This window comes from Bubalus kerabau, chromosome 6 (assembly GCF_029407905.1).
Source record: "Bubalus kerabau isolate K-KA32 ecotype Philippines breed swamp buffalo chromosome 6, PCC_UOA_SB_1v2, whole genome shotgun sequence".
Lineage (NCBI taxonomy): Eukaryota > Metazoa > Chordata > Mammalia > Artiodactyla > Bovidae > Bubalus > Bubalus kerabau.
The window spans coordinates 107,945,616-107,969,391 of record NC_073629.1 but is presented as its reverse complement, the minus strand read 5'-3'; the positions used below and the strand labels follow the sequence as shown (position 1 = coordinate 107,969,391).

Below are 23,776 nucleotides of genomic sequence, written 5' to 3'. Positions count from 1 at the left end.
TCAGGCCCAGAATCTTATCAGCTATCTCCTGAGAAAAGAGTCTGTCTATTCCCAGCCTTCGCCTCCTGGCCAAAAGGTTCAAACCCAGACCACACAAGGGACTAGACAGGAAAAAATGTGTGTGATCCTCGGCAGCCTGGTGCCGAGAACAGCCCTCCCCAGCTCTAAACAGAAGCTTGTGCTGTAAATCAGTGGTTATGATCCAGACCTGGGCTGGTGGAGGAGGCCGGAGAGAATGAGGGGAGGAGCAGGAGTGGGTCCTGTTCTGCATGTAAAGCACCTAGCCCCGAGCCGGGTCCACAGCGAGTGTCCAATAAATGACAGCTATTATCATCATGATTATTATTATGAACCACGAAGCTATCACCAGTAGTCAGTCTGCTGGCAGCAGGAGGCCGCCCAGGCTGGGCTGCTCCCTGCTCCAGATCACTAACCCAGGCTAAGTGGTGGTAATTATGACTTTGAGGAATGCTAGTCACAGTGCCAAGTTCCAGAAGAGCCGCCACAGTGAGTGGGGAGGCCTCTGGTTCAGCTCCGGGCTGCAAGGCTGAGCAAGGATGTGCACACTTGGCCACGTGGCGTGGTAGATGCGGTACAGGGACACTGTGGGAAGACCATCCCCTCGGCATCCAGGAGAGGAGTGCTCCCCGTGGACGCACAGTGGAAAGGGGCCAGGCTCCCGCATACAGCAGGACCACAGGGTCCCAAGCCTGTTGCAGCAACCCCTGTCCTAGTACCTGGGCCCTGTGCGTGCGCTTCTGTGTTCGTGAAGGGTCTCTGCCAGGGCCTTGTTTCACAGGGAATGAATCTCTAGATGGCATGGTCCAGCCCCGCTCCCACCCACCCCCTTCCCCACCCCCTCATCCCACCCCCACCCCGCTTGGGGCTGCATTCTGCTGCCAATTATTTTTCCATGAAAGCTCCACCACCGGACAAGGGCTCATGGGAATCGCTCCGGCTTCCTGCACAGGGGCACCAGAAGCCCAGTTACACAAAAGGCTTCTGGCCCAAGGAGTCGATATCTTCCTTTTTAGAAAAGTGATTCCTTCCCCTCTCCCTCACCGAAAGTGTGTCCCCACTTTATCCTGAATAACCAATGCAAATAGGCCCAGTGAATCTCAGCTGCTGAGTGAGTAGCTAAAATGCTGTCTTTCCTGCAATTCCCTTTGCCTCCCTTCCCCACCACAGCTGAAAGTCCCAGGGAGCAGGACAGGACAAGCAGGGCAGGGCCCAGCGGTGAGCTTAGACAGCCCAGCACCCAGCTTCTGTCTTCTGGCCATATACAGCTCATTGGCTCCCTCCAACTGGAAAGTGAAAGGGGGTGGCCTCCCCCAAATTCCTCCTGGCCAGGGACTTGAACTTGTGCTGAACACTTTTGTTCAGAAGGTGGAATGAGTTTCCATCTTCATGTGATAAAGCAGTGGGGTCTTCGTCGCTGGCATCCATGATCAGTTACTTCTCTCCAAGTCCATACCCCTTGAGATCCAGACTCCTTGGACCGCCAGGCTCTTCCTGCCTCCAAGCTTCTGGCACATGTTGTTCCTTCCCCTGGAGGCCCTTCTCCCTCATCCACCTGTGAGTTTCTGGCCTTTGGCCAGTGCCCAACTCACGTGTCACTTCCTCTTTGCCACACTCCCACCCCACCCGTAATACCCACTGATAATCATCACTCCCTCCTCCATGCGCTCACCGCCCTTGGACCTTCCTCCTAACTTGGCAATTCACTTGTCTATCTCCCCTCCAAGCTGCTCCACAGCAGGGTACCCTGACCCTTCCATCTGTGTTCCTCTGGTATCTGGCAATTGGAAGGTATTTCTACTTACTCGTTTCAATCATGTAAAATGAATACAGGTAGAAGGAAAGGTCAGGTCAATGGAAAGAGAAAAAGAAGGGACTCAGAAGGAAGTGGAAAAAAAGACAGAGAACGAGAGAAGGAAGGAGAAAAGGAGGGAAGACGAAGGGAGAGAAAGAGAAGGAGAGAGAGGTAGAGGTAGAAGTGGTGATGGGAGTGGTCACTCGTGGACTTGACCCTTTACACTTTCTGTGGGAAATTCCTTGTGCCATGTGCTGCTCCTGAAGACTGGGAATCCCTGCCTTGGGGGACACCCAGGTGATCCTAAGAGGCACAGGCAGGAACTCCATAAAGGATGTACCTGAAGAACGGGCTATTGGTGTCAAGCCAACCCTGAAGTCAATTACATGTCAGATTCTAGCAGAATCCCTGGGTTGAGCTCCACTTATTCTTTGTGCTTTATTCTCTATGCTTTATTCTCTCTCCTTCCTCCAGTCTGCCCCACTTTGGCCCTGACCCTTGACCTCTTACTTTTCTGTCCTGCAAGAGCTATTCGGCCTTTCTTCCATCCTCTAGCCTACATTAGAACCATATAGAATATTCTCTTTTCTAGTTCCCTCTCTTTCTCCCCAGTCATGTCTGGCTTAAGATATTGAAACTGTAAATTTGGTTAGAGTGTACAAGATTTCAAGCTGATTCCTAATTAACTGTTCCCTATATTCTCTACATGAACTCAAGTGAGAGTCATACCTTGTTTTCAGATAGCAGCACTGGAAAATGTGACCTGAACCTAGATCCTCATTGTTAAATGCGACTCTAGATGGCAAACTCGAGTGCTTTTTAACTTATTCACAAGTTTTTATGGCCACATTTCTCCAGTGAATTGCCTCTCTAGGATGGGATAGCAGGGCTAAATGACTTATGACGTGTGCTCAGACCTTGCCCCTTGGTTCACAGTCCTGGTCCTCGTTCCAGTTAGATGCTGGGAGGAGTCGCCACTCTCACAGAGTCCTCGTGCTCTGGAAATCTGCAGGCTTTTTCACAGTCAGTAACCTGAGTCTGAGAATATGCATGGCAGAACCTCCCAGACATGGAGCCTGTTTCCCTGACCAGCACATAAGCCATAGAAGCCTAGCAAGTGCGTACTGAATGAATGAAACAAATAAATGGAGGACTGATTGAATGGATGTGTGTGAAAAAAAAAAGTCAGTGAATGAAAGCATGAATGAATACATAAGTGAGTCAGGAAATGGAGGGACCCACTGAGCCCTCGTGGATTCTCCAGACATCCAGGAGCCATGCCTTCAAAATCAGCCCCTGGGAAGCTGCATCACAATCTTTATAAACACTTCCTTTTTTATTACAAGCACGATCTGCCCTTTAGAAAGACATTTAAAGCTTATAACGGGAGATAAGAGCATTGTTCCTTTCACTTTCATGTAAACCAGCCAAGACTTCAAGATCAATTTCTATCTCAAACCTTCAAGGGCAACCTGGGATTTGAAGTCGGGACTGTTTAGGACCAAGGTGTCCGATGAAGACACCGGATCCTGCATCAGGGACTGAGCTTGCCTTTGACGGGGTTTGTAAGTAGACTCTGGAAATGGTGAAGGTGGTCCTCTCCTCTGATAGGCATGGTCCCTTCCAAGTCTGAGCTTCTCTGTGCTCCATGCAGGTGGGAAATTGTCATCCAGGTCCTTCCCTTTAGCTTTCCTCTTTGGGTGACAGTACTTGATAAAAAGAAAGCATTTAATAAGCAGCAGCTGTAAGTCATTCATCTGTGAAATAATAGACTGGATTCCCAAGCACAAAAATTCCATAGCACCCGCTAATGACTTATCATAGTAGACTTTAACACATACATGTAGGAGAATTTGATTAAAATCTGGTTCCCCAACTAGGAAATTAATATTTCTCATCTTATTTTAGGAAGCAGTGTAGTGTGGTGGTAAAGTGCATGAGTTTATAATCTGTCCCTTCTACCTATACTATGTGACCTTAATCAAGTTACTTAACCTCTCTGTGTCCTCCATTTCCTCATCTGTGTAACTGATGATAGTACCTCCTTTATGGAGTTGCTGTGCGTGTTAAATGAAATAGTTCAGCAGATGCACTTTGAACAGTGCCAGACATGTAGCAAGTAACCAGTTATTATTTTAATGGTTTATTTTTAGAGAAAAACTATAAGGTCACAATTATTTTTCCTCAGAGTTTCATAAATATTTTTCATTATATTTGAGTATCATTTGAAGATAAATCAGACAACAATCTGATCCTCTTTTCTCGTTGCTTTTTCTGTCTGATACTTGTAGGATAAACTCAAGTTTTTACTTCCTTCAGTATTTCTTCCAGACCTTTGGCGCATATTTTTATATAAAGATGATTTTATGTTTTTCCACTCAAGGACATTTTCTTCTAGCGTTTCTTAGATCATAATTTCATTTCCCTAAGCTCTCTGCTGCTGGGATTTCCCTTACATCCCTTAAATGGATGGTGAATTTCCTGGATCTAGCCCTCTGTGCCAATTTTTGGTTAATTTGCCCCATTCTTTCTAAAGTTCTTTCCTTTTCTTTCAATGTTTCTGTTCCTCCTCCACATAATAATCATTTGAGTGTTGGGAGAATTTTCTCAAGCTGGTTTCTTAACCAGGTTGGTTTCTGAAGCTATCATTCAGCTATGTACAATCTTGATGAGTTAGGGGAAAAAAGGAAGTTGTGCCTTTTCAAGAACTCTTTATTAAGATTGATCTTTTTAAATCAACATAACATCATCCCAACTCTCACTAAAAATATAGTTAAAGGTTTTTTTTAAAGTTCCCCCCAATTCCTGAAAATATTTCTTTTGCTCGGTGTTATTTGTGCTGAATGTTCAGATTGGTCCTTCAGTCCCTCTCTTTGAATCGCTAAGTCTTCACAATACCAGCAGCTTGTCACCATTTACTCATTCTTGTTGATGATGTTTGTGGTTGGTTTGCTTTGGATAGTCCATCGATGATCAGTAAATCACTATATCTTCTTCCAAAAGTGAATGAGGGCAATCAGCACTAGGGTTTATAAATCAGAATTAGCTTCAGCTATAAATGACAGAAAATTGAAAGTAAGAGTGATTTAAAGAAGATACAAGTTTATTTCTCTCTCAAGTGTGGGAAATCCAGAAGCTGTCAGATTTGCTATGTGTTCTAATGTCAGGGGCTCTGGTTCATTCAACCTTGTGGATCCTCTTTTCTCAGCCCATGGTCTCTACTTCATAATCCAAAATGAATGCTTCAACTCCGGCCATCAAGTCCAAAATCTAGCCAGCAGTAGGAAGGTGAGGGAAAATAAAGAATATTTTCTGAAAATGACCCTCACCACTTCTACTCACATTCCAGTAGCTAGAAATCAAATCATATGGCTATATCTAATTGCAAGGGAGGATAGGAAATGTAAATTTTATTCTAGATGGCCACTTGACCTGCTTAAAGTTCTATTGCTATTAAAAAAAAAAAAAGTGGGGGTGGGGAAATTAGGTAATAGGATACTAACGGAAGTTTTTTTCTTTCTTTCTTTTTTGCAGTCTTGGGCGTAGCTGTAGGAAAACTGCATCCTGATTCTTCCTCTCTTGCCAGAAGCTTCTGACATAGAGATTTTCCCTTCTTTAATTCCATCTGTACCAAGAAGAATTAAGGGGCTGACGCAGAGTGGATGTACTTCACTCACTCCACCAACCACTGACGAGCAGAGCAAGCCATCAGCAGCCTGCCTCTGTCAGCATTCTCCTCCTCCATTTTTTTTTTTTTTGGCTGGACTAGGTTTTCGTTGCAGTGTGCAGGCTTCTCTCATGGAGCACAGGCTATAGCGTGCAGGCTCAGTGGCTGCAGTGCATGGGCTTAGTTCCCCAACCAGGAATCAAACCTCCATCCCCTGTATTGGAAAGTGGATTTTTAACTACTGGACCACCAGGGAAGTCCCTCTCCTCCTCCATTAAAAAAAAAAATTGTTTTTGCAAAAATTATCAGATATTTCAGATAAATGGCTAAGATAAGTTAGTGGTTTTCAGAAATCATGTGGAATGTCCCTGTTACTTTGTAGTAGCTCTTCAGCAGGAATGATGAGAAGAAATAAATTTGAGAACATGGTTGGCATCTTGCTTCACAAATTTGATCCTATGATTCCACTGCTTACAATCCTGTCCTCAATAAGCACACAAAAGATGTCTATATCATTAATCCTTAGGGAAACACATATTAAAACTCCAAACCTCTACAAATCCACCAGAATGGCTCAAGTTTAAAAGATGTAGAGCTCCTGATAGGAATACTAAGCATTACTACTTTGGAAAACAGCTTGATAGAAATTAAACATACGCTTATCATCTGACCCAACAATTCTGCTCCTAGGCATCTACCCAAGAGAAATGAAAACACATGTCCACAGAAAGATTCACACATGAGTGTTCACACAACCCAAATGTGCATCAACAGGCAAATAGATAAACAAATCGTGGAAACTGATACAACGAACTACTTTTTCAGCAATGAAAAGGAACCAAGAAATGATACATACAACAACATGAATCAAACACATGCTGCAAAATTCTGAAATAAGCTCAACAAACATACAAGATGACATAAATCAGATCAGTGGTTGCCTGTGGAGAGGGTGGGAGTGAGAACTGGCTGAAAAGGTACACAGGACCCTTGGGAAGTGATGGAAACATTCTGTGTCTTGATTGCAGTGGTGTTTGCTTGAACGAATACATTTGTTAAAATTCCTCAAACTGTACACTTACAATGCATACGTGGGTATATTTTACTGTGTGTAACATAATTCAGTACAATTGATTTAAAATGAAAAAAAAAAAAAAAAAAAAAAACAACTTGCACTGCTTCCTACGTCCTAAAGGATAAGCCTCAAACTCTCTTGAAAAACTCACAAAGTTCTTCATGATCTGGCCCCGGCATCTTTCTCCTAGCTTCAGAAAGCCATGGGATCTCTATGAGAGGCTACTGCTCAAAACTCCAACCAACTATGTCTTTGATGAAGAGAGTACTGTGGGAGGAGAAACCAATTATTGCTTAATAAATGCAGTATTCTTGGCAGATATTATCTTTCAGGTCCTGGGATGTAGAGAAATAATAAAAGGAGACCTAGCTTGCAAGGAGGCTAGAAATAGCATAAAGGAGGCTCTCTGAGTGCATGCAGTTTTAACACCTAGACATCATGGATGTCCAGTGGCACTTACCCACTGCAGCAATACACTCCTAAAATAAGTATTTTTGCCAGGACAACCCTGTTCTTTTCCTGCTTGAGAACAAATTTTAAACTTAGAAGAGAAAAAACACCCTCAGATACTTTGTCACTCATTCCACACCACTCATAATTTGTCACTCTGTCTTGAAATCTTCCCCTGCGTGGCTTGGCTTTAATGGGTTCAGCATTTAGTGAGCTAGGCAGTGGATTATGTGCAAAATGCATTAACCTCTCACATGATTGTAAAAATTGCCTTAATAAAATAGAGCTAAATCCTACTTAATAGCGATAAAACAGAAGCCACTATGTTCCAAGGATGCTAATGACCTGTGAGTCATTCTTTTTGATTTTAGAAGGTTGAACACTTGGAATTTTCCCCTTTTATGAAAACTTTTAAGTGTGTTTAACTGTTGGAAAATCACACAAGTGAAAATAAGTTTCCTGCTCTATAGATAACCAGAGCGCCAAGAAGTTTCCATCATCTTCTTAATGCTCCATCATCCCGAGACAGTCTGAGATGTTGAGGGCACAGATGCAAATGACAAGAAGGAAAGGACTGATTATAATACCTAATATTTGCCTAATGCCTTCCTGCTTACACAGTTATTTTTTTTAACCTGTATCAGTTGATTCAATTCATGTAACAGACTTGTGAAGTAGGTACTCTCATCTCCATTTTATAGATAAAGAAATTGAGATTTGAAGAGGTAAAGAATTTGCCCAAATTTCACAGTTGATAAGAACTTGTATTTGGATCCAGGTCCTCTGAATTTAAGTCCCACACCATCCCAAAATATATACATATACATATATATATATATATATATGTATATATTTAACAACAGTCATCTCCTTATGAAATGGAAGACAAGGATGGTGCTTGCCCAATAATGATGGAATTTTATGAGTGCTGGAAAATGGCACTGCTTTGGCCTCCTCCCTTTCCCAGCAAATAGACTTCCCACGCCAGTATCTGTTATCTCTTATCAGAACCATGTTTTTCTGCCAGTCCTTGTCATAACTATAATAAGAAGAATAATTATTATGTAACAAAAGTAACAACAACAGTAATCATAATAACTTCCAATCTTATTGAACATTGCAACTGCTGACTTTTGGAGCACCCCACTGGGCACTGCTCAGTGTTTTGCATGTCTTATATTATTTAATTTTCACCAAATGTGATATTATTACTACTCTCCATTTTCCAGATGAGGAAACTAGAGATCAGAGAAATTAAGAAACTTGATCAGTCATGGGGCTTCCCTGGTGGCTCAGATGGTAAAGCATCCACCTGAAATGCAGGAGACCTGGGTTTGATCCCTGGTTGGGAAGTTCCCTGGAGGAGAACATGGCAACCCACTCCAGTTCTTACCTGGAGAATCCCCATGGACAAAGCAGCCTGGCAGGCTACATTCCATGAGGTTGCAAAGAGTTGGACATAATTGAGCCACTAAGCACAATACAGACCAGTCATGAGGTCAAGATAAGGTCAAGCCATGGGTAGATTAATTATACAACTGGCTCCAACTTTCTTTCCCTCCTTGTAACAATGTGACTTTGTAAGTCCTCTCATAAAGAAATGGGGATGTTGCAATATCTCTTGAATCCAGTCTCCAACTTGCTTTGGCCAAGAGGATGCAACAAAGGTTACCATGAGCCAACTCTGAGCTTGAGAAGTTTTACTGTCCCAGAACCCTGCTATCATCATGAAAACAAGCCCAGACTTACCCACTGGAGGATTAGAGACTACATGGAGCCGAGTCAATTGATTTGTCCTAGCTCAGAACATTCTAAAGAAGCCAACACCCCTGCTGACCCAGTAGGTGACCACACATATATGAAGAAACCCAGCCAAGATCAGCCAAGTCAAGCTATGTCAACAGAACCCTCCACCAACCTATAGACTAATGAGAAATTATAAATTATGTTGCTTTAAACTTCTAGATTATGGGGTGGTTCATTACACAGCAATAGCTAACTGATACAAAATGGAAGCAGGACTGAAATTTATTGTTTGGACCCTTTCTTATACTCTGTATGGATGCCATGTCCTTCTAAATATCCTCATCTTGTAGAGTTGGGAGAAATGTCAGTGTCATCCCAGGGGACCAGGATAAAATATCTTGTGCGCTGACTTTGGGCCATTGTCTATTTACGGAGGAGAGTGGAAAGACTCAGGTGACCTGGGTTCTGAATCCAGCTCTGCCACTATAGCTGCAAAACCTTAAGCCACTCATCTCTCTAATCTTCAATGATTTTATCAATATGGTGAAGAGGTCAGGATGTCTTTGCTCAAAAAACTACTATTTGCCAACAGCTACTGTGTTAAGCAATGTGATACATGCCAAGGATACAAATCTTATAAAATTCCTATTCTCAAGAGCTCATTGTCTAATGGAGATATAGACAATGCAAACAAAAATGGCAACATATAAGTCTTGTGTAAGACAGAACAATGGTCGCCAAAGAGGTCCATGTCTTGGTCCTGTGTCTGGGAATTTGTGAATATATTACCTTCAGATCAGATCAGATCAGATCAGTCGCTCGGTCATGTCCGACTCTTTGCGACCCCATGAATCGCAGCACACCAGGCCTCCCTGTCCATCATCAACTCCTAGAGTTCACCCAGACTCATGTCCATCGAGTCAGTGATGCCATCCAGTCATCTCATCCTCTGTCATCCCCTTCTCCTCCTGCCCCCAATCCCTCCCAGCATCAGAGTCTTTTCCAATGAGTCAACTCTTCGCATGAGGTGGCCAAAGTACTGGAGTTTCAGCTTTAGCATCATTCCTTCCAAAGAAATCCCAGGGCTGATCTCCTTCAGAATGGACTGGTTGGATCTCCTTGCAGTCCAAGGGACTCTCAAGAGTCTTCTCCAACACCACACTTCAAAAGCATCAATTCTTCGGCACTCAGCCTTCTTCACAGTCCAACTCTCACATCCATACATGACCACAGGAAAAACCATAGCCTTGACTAGATGAACCTTTGTTGGCAAAGTAATGTCTCTGCTTTTGAATATGCTATCTAGGTTGGTCATAACTTTCCTTCCAAGGAGTAAGCGTCTTTTAATTTCATGGCTGCAGTCACCATCTGCAGTGATTTTGGAGCCCAGGAAAATAAAGTCTGACACTGTTTTCACTGTTTCCCCATCTATTTCCCATGAAGTGATGAGACCAGATGCCATGATCTTCGTTTTCTGAATGTTGAGCTTTAAGCCAACTTTTTCACCCTCCACTTTCACTTTCACTTTCATCAAGCGGCTTTTTAGATCCTCTTTACTTTCTGCCATAAGGGTGGTGTCATCTGCGTATCTGAGGTTATTGATATTTCTCCCGGCAATCTTGATTCCAGCTTGTGTTTCTTCCAGTCCAGCATTTCTCATGATGTACTCTGCATATAAGTTAAATAAACAAGGTGACAATATACAGCCTTGACGTACTCCTTTTCTTATTTGGAACCAGTCTGTTGTTCCATGTCCAGTTCTAACTGTTGCTTCCTGACCTTCATACAAATTTCTCAAGAGGCAGATCAGGTGGTCTGGTATTCCCATCTCTTTCAGAATTTTCCACAATAAATCTGCCTGCAATGCAGGAGCCACAGGTTTGATCCCTGGGTTGTTGGGAAGATCCCCTAGAGAAGGAAATGGCAACCCTCTCCAATATTCTTGCCTGGAAAATCCTATAGACAGAGGAGCCTGGCAGGCTACAGTCCATGGGGTCACAAAGAGTCGGACACGACTGAATACATAAACTACTATATTATTACCTTACATGGCAAGGAGCACTTTGTGGATGTGATTTAGTTAAGGATCTTGAGATGGGGAGATAATCCCAGATTATCCAGGTTATTGTAATCACAGACTAATCATCACAGTCCTTATATGAGAGAGGCAGCAAGATCAGAGTCAAAGAGAGAGATCTGAAGATGCTACACTGCAGCCTTTGGAGATGAAGGAACGGATCATAAGCTGAGAACTCCTCCCTAGAAGCTGGAAAAGGCAGGGAAGTAGATTCTCCTGAAGAGCCTCCAGAGGAATGCAGCCCTGCCCACACCTTGATTTGGGGCAAATAAAACTCATTTTTGGACTCGAGAACAGGAAGAGAATAAATTTGTGTTAAGTCACTACATTTGTGGTAATTTCATTACAGCAGCAACAGGAAGCTAACGCACTGCCTGGCTGAGCACCCGGTTCTTATAACATCTCCCGGCGTGTAAGAGGTACCTCCAGGTGCTTCTCTGGTGATGCTTCCAGGGTCAGGTCCTGGGGAGCATCTCAGAAGGTCTCCTTGGTGTGCTAAGTCCCACGGCCTCTCGTGGCAGACCTGGGGGAAGAATGTGATATCTCTGACTGGCCACAAATTCCACCTTCTCTTGGCCTCTGCTGCTCCTGTCCAGCCACCTGGTTGCTCCAGGCTGAGGCAGGACAAAGAGAGGACCAAGATGCAGTCCCTGCCCTTCAGAAAGGGAGGCATCTGAGAGCACCTGGGGTATCTGAGCATGCCCTGTAGCCTGGGGCCCTGGTGAGGAATGACTCCACCTCTCCCTTCTAGGTTTTGACTAAGACCTACCCAAATACATTTCATACAACCACCCAACCCACACATTTGTGTGTGTATGTATGTACATGTGTGTGTGTGTAGGACTATACTTAAGTCTTTGAGAGATAGCACTTAATACATGTGACATGTTCTGATTATGTTTTATTCTATGCTATGTTTTACTATAAAAATGCTGGTGCCAACTTTTATTAAAGTGATTTTTCAACCCACTGCTTTTAGATGGTTGTGCCAACACCCCCTTACTGGTCTCTGTCTCTAAACAGTGGTTCTCAAGCAGGTATTATAGTTGCCTAGGAATTTTTAAAAAGGCCCGTCCTCCAGAAATTCTGCTGTCACTGGTCTGGGGAGGAATCCAGGCATCAGTATTTCCGCACAGATTCTCAGGTGAGTCACGCCTGCAAAGCAGGGCTAAGAATCACAGCTCAAGAACCATGGCTCTAGGCCCACACCCACCAACACATGAATCTGCTGAAAGTTGATTCAAGCAACGACAAGTACCTTCTCAGAATATTTCATTGCAGCACACACTGCTACTGCTACTGCTGCTAAGTCGCTTCAGTCGTGTCCAACTCTGTGCGACCCCATAGACGGCAGCTCACCAGGCTCCCCCGTCCCTGGGATTCTCCAGGCAAGAACACTGGAGTGGGTTGCCATTTCCTTCTCCAATGCATGAAAGTGAAAAGTGAAAAGTGAAAGTGAAGTCGCTCAGTCATGTCCGACTCTTCATAACCCCATGGACTGTAGCCTACCAGGCTCCTCCGTCCATGGGATTCTCCAGGCAAGAGTACTGGAGTGGGGTGCCATTGCCTTCTCCACACAAACACACACAATTCCAGACCCCTTGCCTCTCATGAATAGGTCCCATCAGACATTTGCAGGCTTGTTTTCCGGATACCACACCCTTTGCCCTGAAGCATTCTGAAGATGGTTTCCCACTGTCTGCTCCTAGACTGGAAAAGCCCTTCCCTGTGTCCTCCTTCAAGCCCTGACTCAGGTTACACCCCCTCTCAGGAGCCTCCCCCACATGTCCCTGTTTCCCCCAGTCCAGCAACAAAACTCAGCCCTCAGCCACTATGCTCAGGGATCACCTATTACCTACCTGCCTTCTTCACTTGTGTTATTAACTGTGCTTGCTTATTCTCTGTATTCTTGATGCCCTGGCATGGAGGGCCTTGCCCACTAGGGAGAAACTGCCTCTCCCAAGGGCTTGTTAATTACCAGAGACAGTAAACGACTCCCCTGCAACTGAGGCTTTCAGATCAAACCAACCAACCCAAACCTACCCTCCAACCACTTTCTTTATTGGACTCTCTCGGGGCTCTTACACTCTGGGGCCAGAATCACCCCAGGACCATGTGACAGACAATTTAGGACAGCCCCGCACCCGCCGAGCCTGCTGAAATTATCCAGACTAGCAATTCTGAAACCTGCCTGCCCTGCCTTGCCCAGCGCTCCCCGTCTCTGCTCCTGCCTCCTGAATAACTTGGTGCTTCCGCATTTGGTCTTGCAGGGTGTAACCTGCCCCCCCCCCCCATCTCCTGGGAGCTGCGAGTAGCACAGTCTTTTCAATGGTAACTATGGCTGATCTGTTGCCCTCACCATACCTCAATAGCAATAAAGTCTACCTTTTAAAAACAATTGGTCTATGGACTCCCCCAACCCCTTCTACTAACACGGTCTTGCATTGAGTCCTCCCTGAATGACAGGCTCTGCAGTCAGCCTTTTCCCTGCACCATCTCATTTGTCCTTGGCAGCCTGGTGAGGCAGGTACTGACCACTCTCAATTTACACAAGAGGAGCAAAGCCAGCCACTGACAAAGCCAGGATTCAAACACAGGTCCATCCGGCTCCCAAGTCAGCTCCAGGTTCCCTCTATAGGAGTGGTCTCACACTCAAAGTCTCCAATCTCAACCACAGGATCTTTGCAAACAATACTGCTAGGCACAGCTGTGCAGCAGTCACAAAGGGCCTGGCATGGAGCAAAGGGACAAGAGGAATCCATCTGCTGTTGCTTGTCACACCAGATATCCTTACGCTGCTTCCTTCCAGAAAGGGCTCCAGAAGGGTTTCCCACCCAGGTGCCATTTAGACTAGCCTTATCGAAGAACCATAGCCCATTAATGCCTCCTGATCTCATTTCTCTATTGCATTGTGTGGAGAAAACACACTCTGAAGGGCACCTACCACAAACATCAGGCTGTCACAGATGTGTCAAACCAAGGCTCCAGGCTTCAAGCACTGAGATCAATCCTGACCCTTCCCTTTAATTAATTCTCTCATCCCCGTCGTGTTTAACATAGACTGGAGCCTGTGCCTCAGATGAGTTCATCTGGCTCTGCAAGAGGGGATTCCCAGAGATGCTTTTTTCTGAACAAGCCGTCTTGTCAGTGTAACGTCTGTGAGTATAGCTTTCCACTTGAGCTCTGTTATAATACCAAGTGGTCCTTGTCCCTTGAAACTAGCCTTAGGAGTTACAAATGACACCCTGGTGAACAGCTTAACGCTGCCTACTATGAGGCCATCCTACCCCTCCTACCCATGAGCAGGTTACTTACTTAATGCACTAAAAGGGAGATGGGGTCCACCCAAAACAAAGTTCAGAGCTCTTGCCTTTTAAAATCCATATCTCAGCTCTTCCACAAGAATGTCATTCTTTTAAAAAAAATTATTTATTTTACCTGGCTGAGTCAGGTCTTAGTTGCAGCACATAGGATCTTTAGTTGTGGCATGCGAACTCTTGGTTGCAGCATGTGGGATCTAGTTCCCTGACCAGGGATCAAACCTGGGTCCCCTGCATTGGGAGCACAGAGTCCTAGCCACTGGACCACCAGCGAAGTCTCATGAATGTCGTTCTTATAGATGATATCTGCACACAGTATCACTTCCATGGACAACATCCAGAGGAACTGTGGGCATTTAGTGGGGACCCAAAGATGGCACCAGAACAAGGGTCCTTGTTGCCCCAAATCCTTAAGCACAGGAACTCCTGAAGTCACCAAATGATGCCATCTGTGCCCTGATATCACAGTGTGACATTTTCCCCCATAGAGCCAGGGAGCTCCACAGTCTCACCTGGGAGCGCAAAGGCTGGTGGCCCCTGTAAAGAGGGGACCCTGCCTCTGGTCCAGAGCCTCATATGGCTGGATCTACATGGCTTCAGAGAGGGCTGCTGAGGGGCAGTGCCCTGAAAGTCAGTCCAAGCAGGAATTGTTAGCTACAAAAGGAAAGAAAATGTGTTTCAGCAATCATGGGGTGCCATATACAACAGTCAACAAACACAGGATTCCATTGCTGGCGTGACCCTTGGCCAGGGACCTCTCCACCCTGTTTCCTACCCACCCCACCCTACTCCCTTCCCCTTGACTAACTCTTTGCTCCAGGATTGGGTGCAGGGTGGTTTTCATCTCAACTCCTCCACTTACTGATTGTGTGAGCTTAGTCACATTGTTCAGCACCCCGAGGCCTCAGTTTCCTAACTGGTAAATTGGAGGTAAAAGTAGTTCTTACCTTATAATATTATGAAGGGTTCTTGAATGTAAAAGGCTTAACTCTGCCCAACATAGTGATAAATGCATAAACCAGTCTCAAACTTCCTGGCCTTCGAGTGTGTTCTTCCCTCTGCCCCAAATTCCCTTCCTTCTTCTTAGCCTGGAGAATTCCTACTTTCCTTTCGAGGTTCATCCCTGATGATATCTCTTCTAGGAAGTGTTCCCCATCCCCCTCCAAGCTGTCTCCATGGCTTCCTCCGTGCTCCCACACAATAGTGCTCCCTCACCAACAACAGCAGTAAACACACTTGGGTACCATTTTATTTTCACAGTTCTCACTGAACTGTGACATCCTGAGGGCAGAAATTATGTCATCCACCTTTGGAGCCCCAAATTGTGGTTCCATTCCTCTTATAAAGCAGACACTCAGTAAAAGTTGGCTGATTTAATCTACGTAATGGATTAGTTGTGTTCGTTAATGAGGGAGAAGCAAGGAAAACACACAGAGGGGTCCGACAACCACGTAAGGCATAGCGGGATTCAGCGTCTCTTTGAGAAATGTAAATAATAAACCCTACAGCTGTGATGTTCTACCCTACTGATTTAATTCATCTGCGGTAGGACCTGGGAATCCAATATTTTTTAATGTTTCATATGTGATTCTGCTGTGTAGCCAGATTTGAGGACTACTACTCTCCCATCCTGTCCTAGGAGTTCAAAGGAGAGGCAACTCCTAGGACTTTCCATATCCACACAGCCTGGCCACATCCCTCTAGGAGTGGCGTCTACCCACAGGGGCTGGTCTGTTGGCTCCAATCTGGCCACTGAGCATCATGGGAAAGGTAGAACAAGTTAAGAAAGATGGAGAACAGTATGTGCGGTGCTGTTCTGTGCTTGGTCACTCCGCCATGTCCAGCTCTTTGCAACCCCATGGACTGTGTAGGCCACCAGGCTCCTCTGTCCAAGGGATTCTCCAGGCAAGAGTACTGTGGGTTGCCACGCCCTCCTCCAGGGGATCTTCCCAACCCAGGGATTGAATCCAGGTCTTCTTCATTACAGATGGATTCTTTACCATCTGAGCCACCAGGGAAATCCACAAATACTGGAGTGGGTAACCTATCCCTTCTCCATGGGATCTTCCCAATCCAGGAATAGAACCGGATTCTCCTGCATTGCAGGCAGATTCTTTACCAGCTGAGCTATCCGGGAAGCCTTGGAGAACAGTATGGAGGTTTCTTAAAAAACTAAAAATAGAGCTATCATATGACCCTACAATCTCTCTCTTGGGCATATATCTGGAGAAAAACATAATCCGAATGGATACATGCACTCTAGTGCTCATTGCAGCACTGTTAACAATAGTTAAGATGTGGAAGCAACCCAAGTGCCCACCTATAGAGGAATAGTTTAAGAAGATGTAGTGTATATACCCTGTGGAATATTACTCAGCCATTAAAAAGAATGAATTAACATCATTTGCAGCAACATGGATGGACCTAGAAACTGTCATACTGGGTGAAGTCATAGAAAGAAAAATATTATATGATATCCTTTATGTGTGGAATCTCAAAAGAAATCATGCAAATGAACTTATTCTCAAAACAGATATAGATTCATGGTCTTAGAGAACGAACTTATGGTTACTAAAGGGGAAGAATGGGAGGAAGGGATAGTTCGGGAGTTTGAGAGGGAAATGTACACACTGCTATATTTAAAATGGATAACCAACAAGGTTCTACTGTATAGCACAGGGAACTCTGCTCATTGTTATGTGGCAGCCTGGATGGGAGGGGAGTTTAGGGGAGAATGAATACCTGCATACGTGTGGTTGAATTCCTTTGCTGTCCACCTGAAATTATCACAACATTGTTAATCAGCTACACTATATTTTATTTACATAAAATGAAAAATATTTTTAAAGAAAAAGGGATCGACAGGTGGGGTGCAGAGGACTGGTGAGAGGGGTATGGGCTGAGGAACAGGATCCAAGTCAGGCCAAACTCAAGATCTTTCAAGACCCATGTCGACCCTCACTTCTCCTGAGAAGCCTTCACTTGAGCATCTCCATGCCCTAAAGCTCTCTGCAGTTTTCCCCAGCTCAGAACTCTTCTGTGTGTATCATCCTTGAATCTCAGGGACCCTCAGATAATGGGTGAATGCCAAGGTAAAATCAAAAGTCTGAATTACAGAGCATTTTAAAACCTGAAAAGAAAAGCAGGTTAGCTGCCTTCACATGTAAAAGGTTCTCCCACTAAAACCTAACAGATTGGACCCAAAGCTTCACAGAGGAATAGGAGAGTCATCTGCAATTAGCATGCTGCTATATGTAAACAGCAGCCTCAGAGTAGTTGAAAATAGTTTGTTTGCTTGTGTGAATTAACATTCCCTTGCAATATTATGATAACAATGGTCTACCTTAGTTTCTCTGCACACCCCACCTAATCTTGTTTACATTCTTATTAATAGTGAAAAGGAAGCCTGGTTTTTACTGGCTTCAAATCATCCTAGACTGCAAACCACTGAAGTCTGAATTAATGAGCTTAAACCGTATGCATTTGCATCCTGAAGCTGTCTCAGCTGTCCTTACACAGGCTTTCCTTCAAGGACCATCTCTCCTACCTCCTTCCTCATGGCAGATTCTACCATGATCCTATCTGCAGACAAGAAAGTAGAAGCACAGGAAGCTGATGCAAATTGCCTGAGTTGCACAGCATTCAGGGGAATCTGTCCTGGGATCTGCGTTCTGAATCATAAACATCCCAGTCCTGGGAAAAAGATTCAAATTCTAGCTCTGCCATCAACTGTGTTCTCTTGCACTAGTCAGCATGCCTGACCAGCCCTGGTGCTTCCCCGTGTGGCCCTCCCAAGCATGGTGTGCTCCCACTCTGAGAAACTCTGAGTAGCAAACTATCTTCTCAATGACAATTGTTCCCTGATCTGTTGGCCTCACCGTACTTGAACTTGGTTCCACATCTGTGAGATGGGGATAAAGTCGCTGACCTCTCAGGTTTGTTACAGGGATGAAATGAGATGACGCATGTAAAGCACTTAATGTAGCATCTGCCGCACTGTAAAAACCTAATGATAGGGAGTATTATAACTAGCCGTGTTCCCATTGTTTTATACTCTTTGCTCCTAACTCCCACACGTTACAGGTAAGGAAACCAAGACCTACAGATGTGTGGCATAGGCATCAGGCAGGGTTATGTGGCAAGTGGATGAATGGGCAGCACTGAAACTCGGGTCTCCTCCAACAGCCCCTTTCCAGTTGCTGGATTCTCATGTTGGGGTCCTGCCTTCCCTTCTACAGATGCTGTGAATCATCAGGACCAGTCTTCACACAAACACACACACAAACACACACACAATAACACACACACACACACACCCTAACTCTGTTTGCTCCCACTAAGGAGGTCTTGTTTTTAAGGCACACCTGTAGATGAAACCATCAAGGTTTTCTTATTCCTTTGCTCCCCAGTTTACCTAACGTGCTTTTCAACATGTGACACCAGTAACAGGAGATGGTGTGAGTACACATGGCTGCCTTTATAAAGCCTGTAATCCAAACCATTCAGGGGAACAGAGTGCGTTCCATCCAAGCCCACTTTTCTTTAGCTCTCTAGTTCTTTTCTAATTCTTCAAAAGGTGTAGGAGGGAGGGTGCCTCCACTTCTCCTACCGCCCCAAAATGTCAGCAGCAGCAGCTGCCTGGACTCACTGCAGCATAGAACACAGTGGAAACCTCCCAGAACCAAGAGTTCCCTCCCTCCTCTACACCAAACTCTGTCTCCCGGCTGTGATGTCCTTTCCTGGGCCAGGACCATCCAATACCCAAGTCTTTCTGAAATTAAAACCCCCTGGATCCAATTTGAGCAACACAGTAATTTAAATAGTATTGGATTATAAGCCAAAGTATAAAACAAATATCAGTGAGTCCATACAGAGATAAATAAACAAGTGCATGAATCGATAAATAGGAGGAAGAGGCCAATCTCTCGCAGAAGAATTCCAAATAACTTATGTAGATGCTCTGCCCTCAAGAAGGTGGAACTTAACTCCCCATGTGTACATGTGGGTTGTGACCAGTGACATCTTTCTGAAGAAGACAGTACAGAAGGGAGGAATAAAGAGTCACTTTTCAGTGGAGAAACCTGACCCACATGACCTCAGCCAGGTGATCAAGGTTTGTATAAACATGATAAATCATGTGGGTTGTATGTACCTTGATATGATGAGATGAAAATGGTATCTCACCTCTGGGGTCATCCCTCCTAGGCTAAGCATGAGAAAAATATTGGACAAATTCCAGCTGAGGAACATTCTGTAAAATACCTGACCAGCACTCCTCACAACTATCAAGGACATTAAACAAACAAACAAAAAAAGAGAATCCAAGGAACTATCACAGCCAAGAGGAGCTTAAGGAGATAGGATGACTAAATGTAATGTGGGATCCCAGGTGGGATCCAGGAACTGAAAAGGAGCATTAGGGGAAAACCGTCTAGTCAAGGCTATGGTTTTTCCTGTGGTCATGTATGGATGTGAGAGTTGGACTGTGAAGAAGGCTGAGCACCGAAGAATTGATGCTTTTGAACTGTGGTGTTGGAGAAGACTCTTGAGAGGCCCTTGGACTGCAAGGAGATTCAACCAGTCCATTCTGAAGGAGATCAGCCCTGGGATTTCTTTGGAGGGAATGATGCTGAAGCTGAAACTTCAGTACTTTGGCCACCTCATGCGAAGAGTTGACTCATTGGAAAAGACTCTGATGCTGGGAGGGATTGGGGGCAGGAGGAGAAGGGGACGACAGAGGATGAGATGGCTGGATGGCATCACTGACTCGATGGACATGAGTCTGAGTGACCTCCGGGAGTTGGTGATGGACAGGGAGGCCTGGAGTGCTGCACTTCATGGGGTCGCAAAGAGTCGGACACGACTGAGCGACTGAACTGAACTGAACTGAAGGAAGTCTGACTGAAGTGTGGACTTCAGTTAATAAAAACGTATCAATATCGTTTCATTAAGTGGGATCAATCTACCACACTAGGTAAGATATGATGATGGGGACCTGGTAGTGGGTTATATGGGAACTCTCTGTACTTTCTTCAGACTTTTTCTCTAAACTATTTGAAATAAAAATACATTTCAAAAATAAATCCAAACAGAAGAAAACCTCCTTAGATAGTCCAAGACAGACCTGATTTTGTTGCATGACCTCGGAATCATGAATAATGCTGTTGATGGGGGGGACCCTTTGTTCACCAGTCTCAGAGTTCTCAAGGTGGGGCAGTGGGAGACGGAGCCTGTCTCCCCTTTCCCACCAACTCCCTTTTCATCTGCTTTCTGTTCTCACCTTTCACACAGCATTTGCCCTGAAGCAAAGGATTCCTCTGCTTGAATAAGCAAAAATGACTGACCTGGTCCAGACCCATCGGAAAATGTCCAGAGAAAGGAAGGGGCATCTTCTGGTAATGCACCAAGGGCATGACAGAGCTGGAGCTGGGACCCCACAGGGTGGGCACCTGAGACCATCCCCCAGGTATTACCCAGGATCTCACCCGTGAGCTTGGAGTTCCTTGAGGCAGGGACAGTGCCTGGTTCAGCTGTGTCTGTGGGACTCAGACGTGGGACAGGGACTCAGACATGGGACAGCAAGTCCTCAGGAATGACTGAGCAACACTGTTTCCATCATGTGATTGTTCCAAAATGCCAGTGCCATGTATAACCAAATCACTCTTCGGGAAACCTGAAACTAAACCACACTGTAAATCAACTATATTCCAATATAAATATTTTAAAAGAGATAAACCCTCCAAATACCATTTTGCTTTTACTAAAATGCCAGTACCATTCAAACCTAAAAATCCTGCTGGCATATCAGAGAATTTCAAAGTTAAGGCCTCTCTGGTCTGTGTCCATATATCTGGTTTTACTAAAACAGTCTCTTCTAGCGAGCTTATGTACTGGAGATCAACTTTAGACATTCATGCATCCATCCATTCATTCATTTTAAAAGATTTATTGAGCATCTCCTACACATTATGAACAATAGCAATAATAACAATTCATACAATAAGCATTCATTGAGTACCAGCTCTGCGTCAGGCTCAGTCCAGGCATGACAGATACAACCCTGAACAAGAGAGACACATCACCTTTCTGCCTTAAGAGGTATCCCTAATTGTTATTCAATGCTTCCTGAGTGCCAGGCATTTGTGCTCAGAATCTTTCATTTAATCCTCACAATGGCCCTAAGAAGTCAATACTATTGATGTTCCTGGTTTTTTTCTTTTTTTTAATTCTTAACTATTTTAAACAATTTTAAAGGTTACACACTGTTTGCAGTTATTACAAAACATTGGCTAGATTCACATGTTGTACAATACATCCTTGAGCTTATCTCATACCCAGTAGTTTGTACTGCCCATTTCCCCACCCCTATTTTTCCTCTCCCCACCCCCACTGGTAACTACTACCTCCTTCTCCATACCCGTGTCTGTTTCTTTTTTGCTATATCTGCTAGTTGCATTTTCTTGATTTCACATATAAGTTATATTTGTGATAACAGTATTTGTCTTTCTTTGTCTGACTTATTTCACTTAACATAATGCTCTCCAAGTCCATCAATGTTGCTGCAAGTGGCAAAATGTCTTTCCTTTTTACGGCTGCGTAGTATTCCATTGTGTGTATGTATGTATGTATGTATGTATGTGTGTGTAATATATCACATCTTCTTTATCCATTCACCTGCTGATGAACACTTAGGTTCCATATCTTGTCATTGTAAATAATGCTGCAATGAACACTGAAGTGCAAGTATCATTTTTAATTAGCGTCTTTGCTTTTTGGGGATATATACTCAGGAGTGGAATCACTGGGTTATATGGTAGTTCTATTTTTAGTTTTTTGAGAAACGTCCATACTGTTTTCATAGCGGCTGTACCAATTTACATTCCCACCAACAGTGTATGAGGGTTCCTCCACATCTTTATCAACATTTGTTACTTGTGTTCTTTTGGATGATAGCCATCCTGACTGATGTGAGGTGATATCTCACTGTGGTTTTGACTTCCATTTCCCTGATGACTAGCAACGCTGAGCATCACTGCATGCACCTATTGGCCACTGGCATTTTCTCTTTGAAAAAATGTCTATTCAGTTCTTCTGCCCATTTTTCAATAGAGTTGTTTGATTTTTTGATGTTGAGCATATATGCTATTATATATCAATCCTTGTTGGTCATATCATTTGGAAACATTTTCTTCCATTCAGCAGGTCTTCTTTTTGTTTTGTTGATTGTTTCCTTTGCTGCACAAAAGCTGTCAGTTTAATTAGGTCCTGTTAATTGTCCCCATTTTTTCAGATGAGAAAGCAGAAGCCTAGTTACTTGTCCAAAGTCACTCCTTCAATAGGTAGTCGAACTGGGATTTGAACCTGGGCATTCCTTATTGAGAACACTTGTCCTCAGTGTCCACACGGGGAGTCAGCGAGGGTCCTGGGTGCCTGGCTGGTGAAGAAAACACTCCAGGCACCACCGTCAAATGGAAAATAAAGCAGCCTTTTATTCCCAGCAACTGGCCAAGAGCTGACGTCCCTTCCTCACCCCCTTACGTGCAGGACTACAGGAGGACCCTGAGGCCGGGAGGAAGGCTCTGCCAGGAGACCTGAGCAAGGTCTCCTTCCTCAGCGCTCCTGAAGCTGAGCCGGAAGTCCCTCCCCGCCGCCCCGCCACCCGCACCCCACGACTTCCTCCCGGGTTCAGAGGCAGAAGCTGAGGAGAGGAGGGTGGCGGGGCGGTTGTCTGACGGGATTAACAGGCGGAGGAGGTGCAGAGCCTCTGTTCCTGCCTTGAAGACACAGACACCCCACCCACTAGCACAGTTTGTTCAAGAGGATGTCTTTACTCTGACCAGATTATCAACACGTGATGAGAGGTGCTCAGTCAGGAAGGGCTGAGAGGGGGCCCTTCCCTGGGAGGAAGGGAGGCCCAGTGCTTTCTTGTCTCTGAGCAGAGAGGAGACAGGAGGAGAGGGGGAGAAACGTATCCTCAGGGCACCGTGGGCACAGGTGACACGAGGAGAATAAGACGTGGTTTCTGTTCCACAGTGACTCACACGAGGGTGAAGTCCACTAAAACTTATCCATGAGTAACAATCCAGCAGGACTGATGAGCTGGTTAAGGGGTAGGAGGGGTTTCCTGGAGGAAGCATCAGGCCTTCATCCCAGGTGGGTTTTGAAGGCTGTGTTGGAGTCTCCACCCAGAGAAGGGGTAGGAAGAACTCAGCAGAGAAGGCACAGAAGCCCCAGTCTGGAGACTATTCTCAGGTGGTGGGTGTGCCTGGGGCATGGAGAGTCCTGACAGGAGCCTGAAGAAACTCTGCTGGGAGGATGGGCTGGAACCAGACTGTATGGGGCCTCGTGGGATGCTGGCGAGCTTGGCCTTTTTCTCCATGAGCAGTGAGCACAGGGGCAAGTTCTGCGTTTCTTGGTTTTGTCAGGGGAGGGAAGAGTTGTGGGTTGGGGGCTTATGCAGTCCTATTTGTGATTCAGAAATTGATTCTGACAATCACTCTGAAGAATTCACCATCATTCAAGTAACTGTGTGGCACCTACCATGCCCCACACTCCATAGAGGGCTGGAGATAGAACGGTGAACAGAACAGACATGATCTCAGCCATCATGGAACCTAAGGACTGGCAG

At 44.9% G+C, this 23,776-nt stretch overlaps 1 long non-coding RNA gene and 1 other non-coding gene across 2 annotated transcripts; both read right to left on the bottom strand.

Moving 5' to 3' along the window:
• Positions 1 to 3,317: 3,317 nt before the first annotated feature.
• LOC129656301 (uncharacterized) lies at positions 3,318 to 23,262 on the bottom strand. The gene is made up of 3 exons (XR_008716315.1): positions 21,566 to 23,262; positions 20,634 to 20,827; positions 3,318 to 3,522 (listed from the first exon to the last, which is right to left on the bottom strand). It is a non-coding gene; the product is annotated as an uncharacterized LOC129656301 (long non-coding RNA).
• Positions 14,350 to 14,422, bottom strand: TRNAG-CCC (transfer RNA glycine (anticodon CCC)). Its single transcript has one exon. It is a non-coding gene; the product is annotated as a tRNA-Gly (tRNA).
• Positions 23,263 to 23,776: the final 514 nt, after the last annotated feature.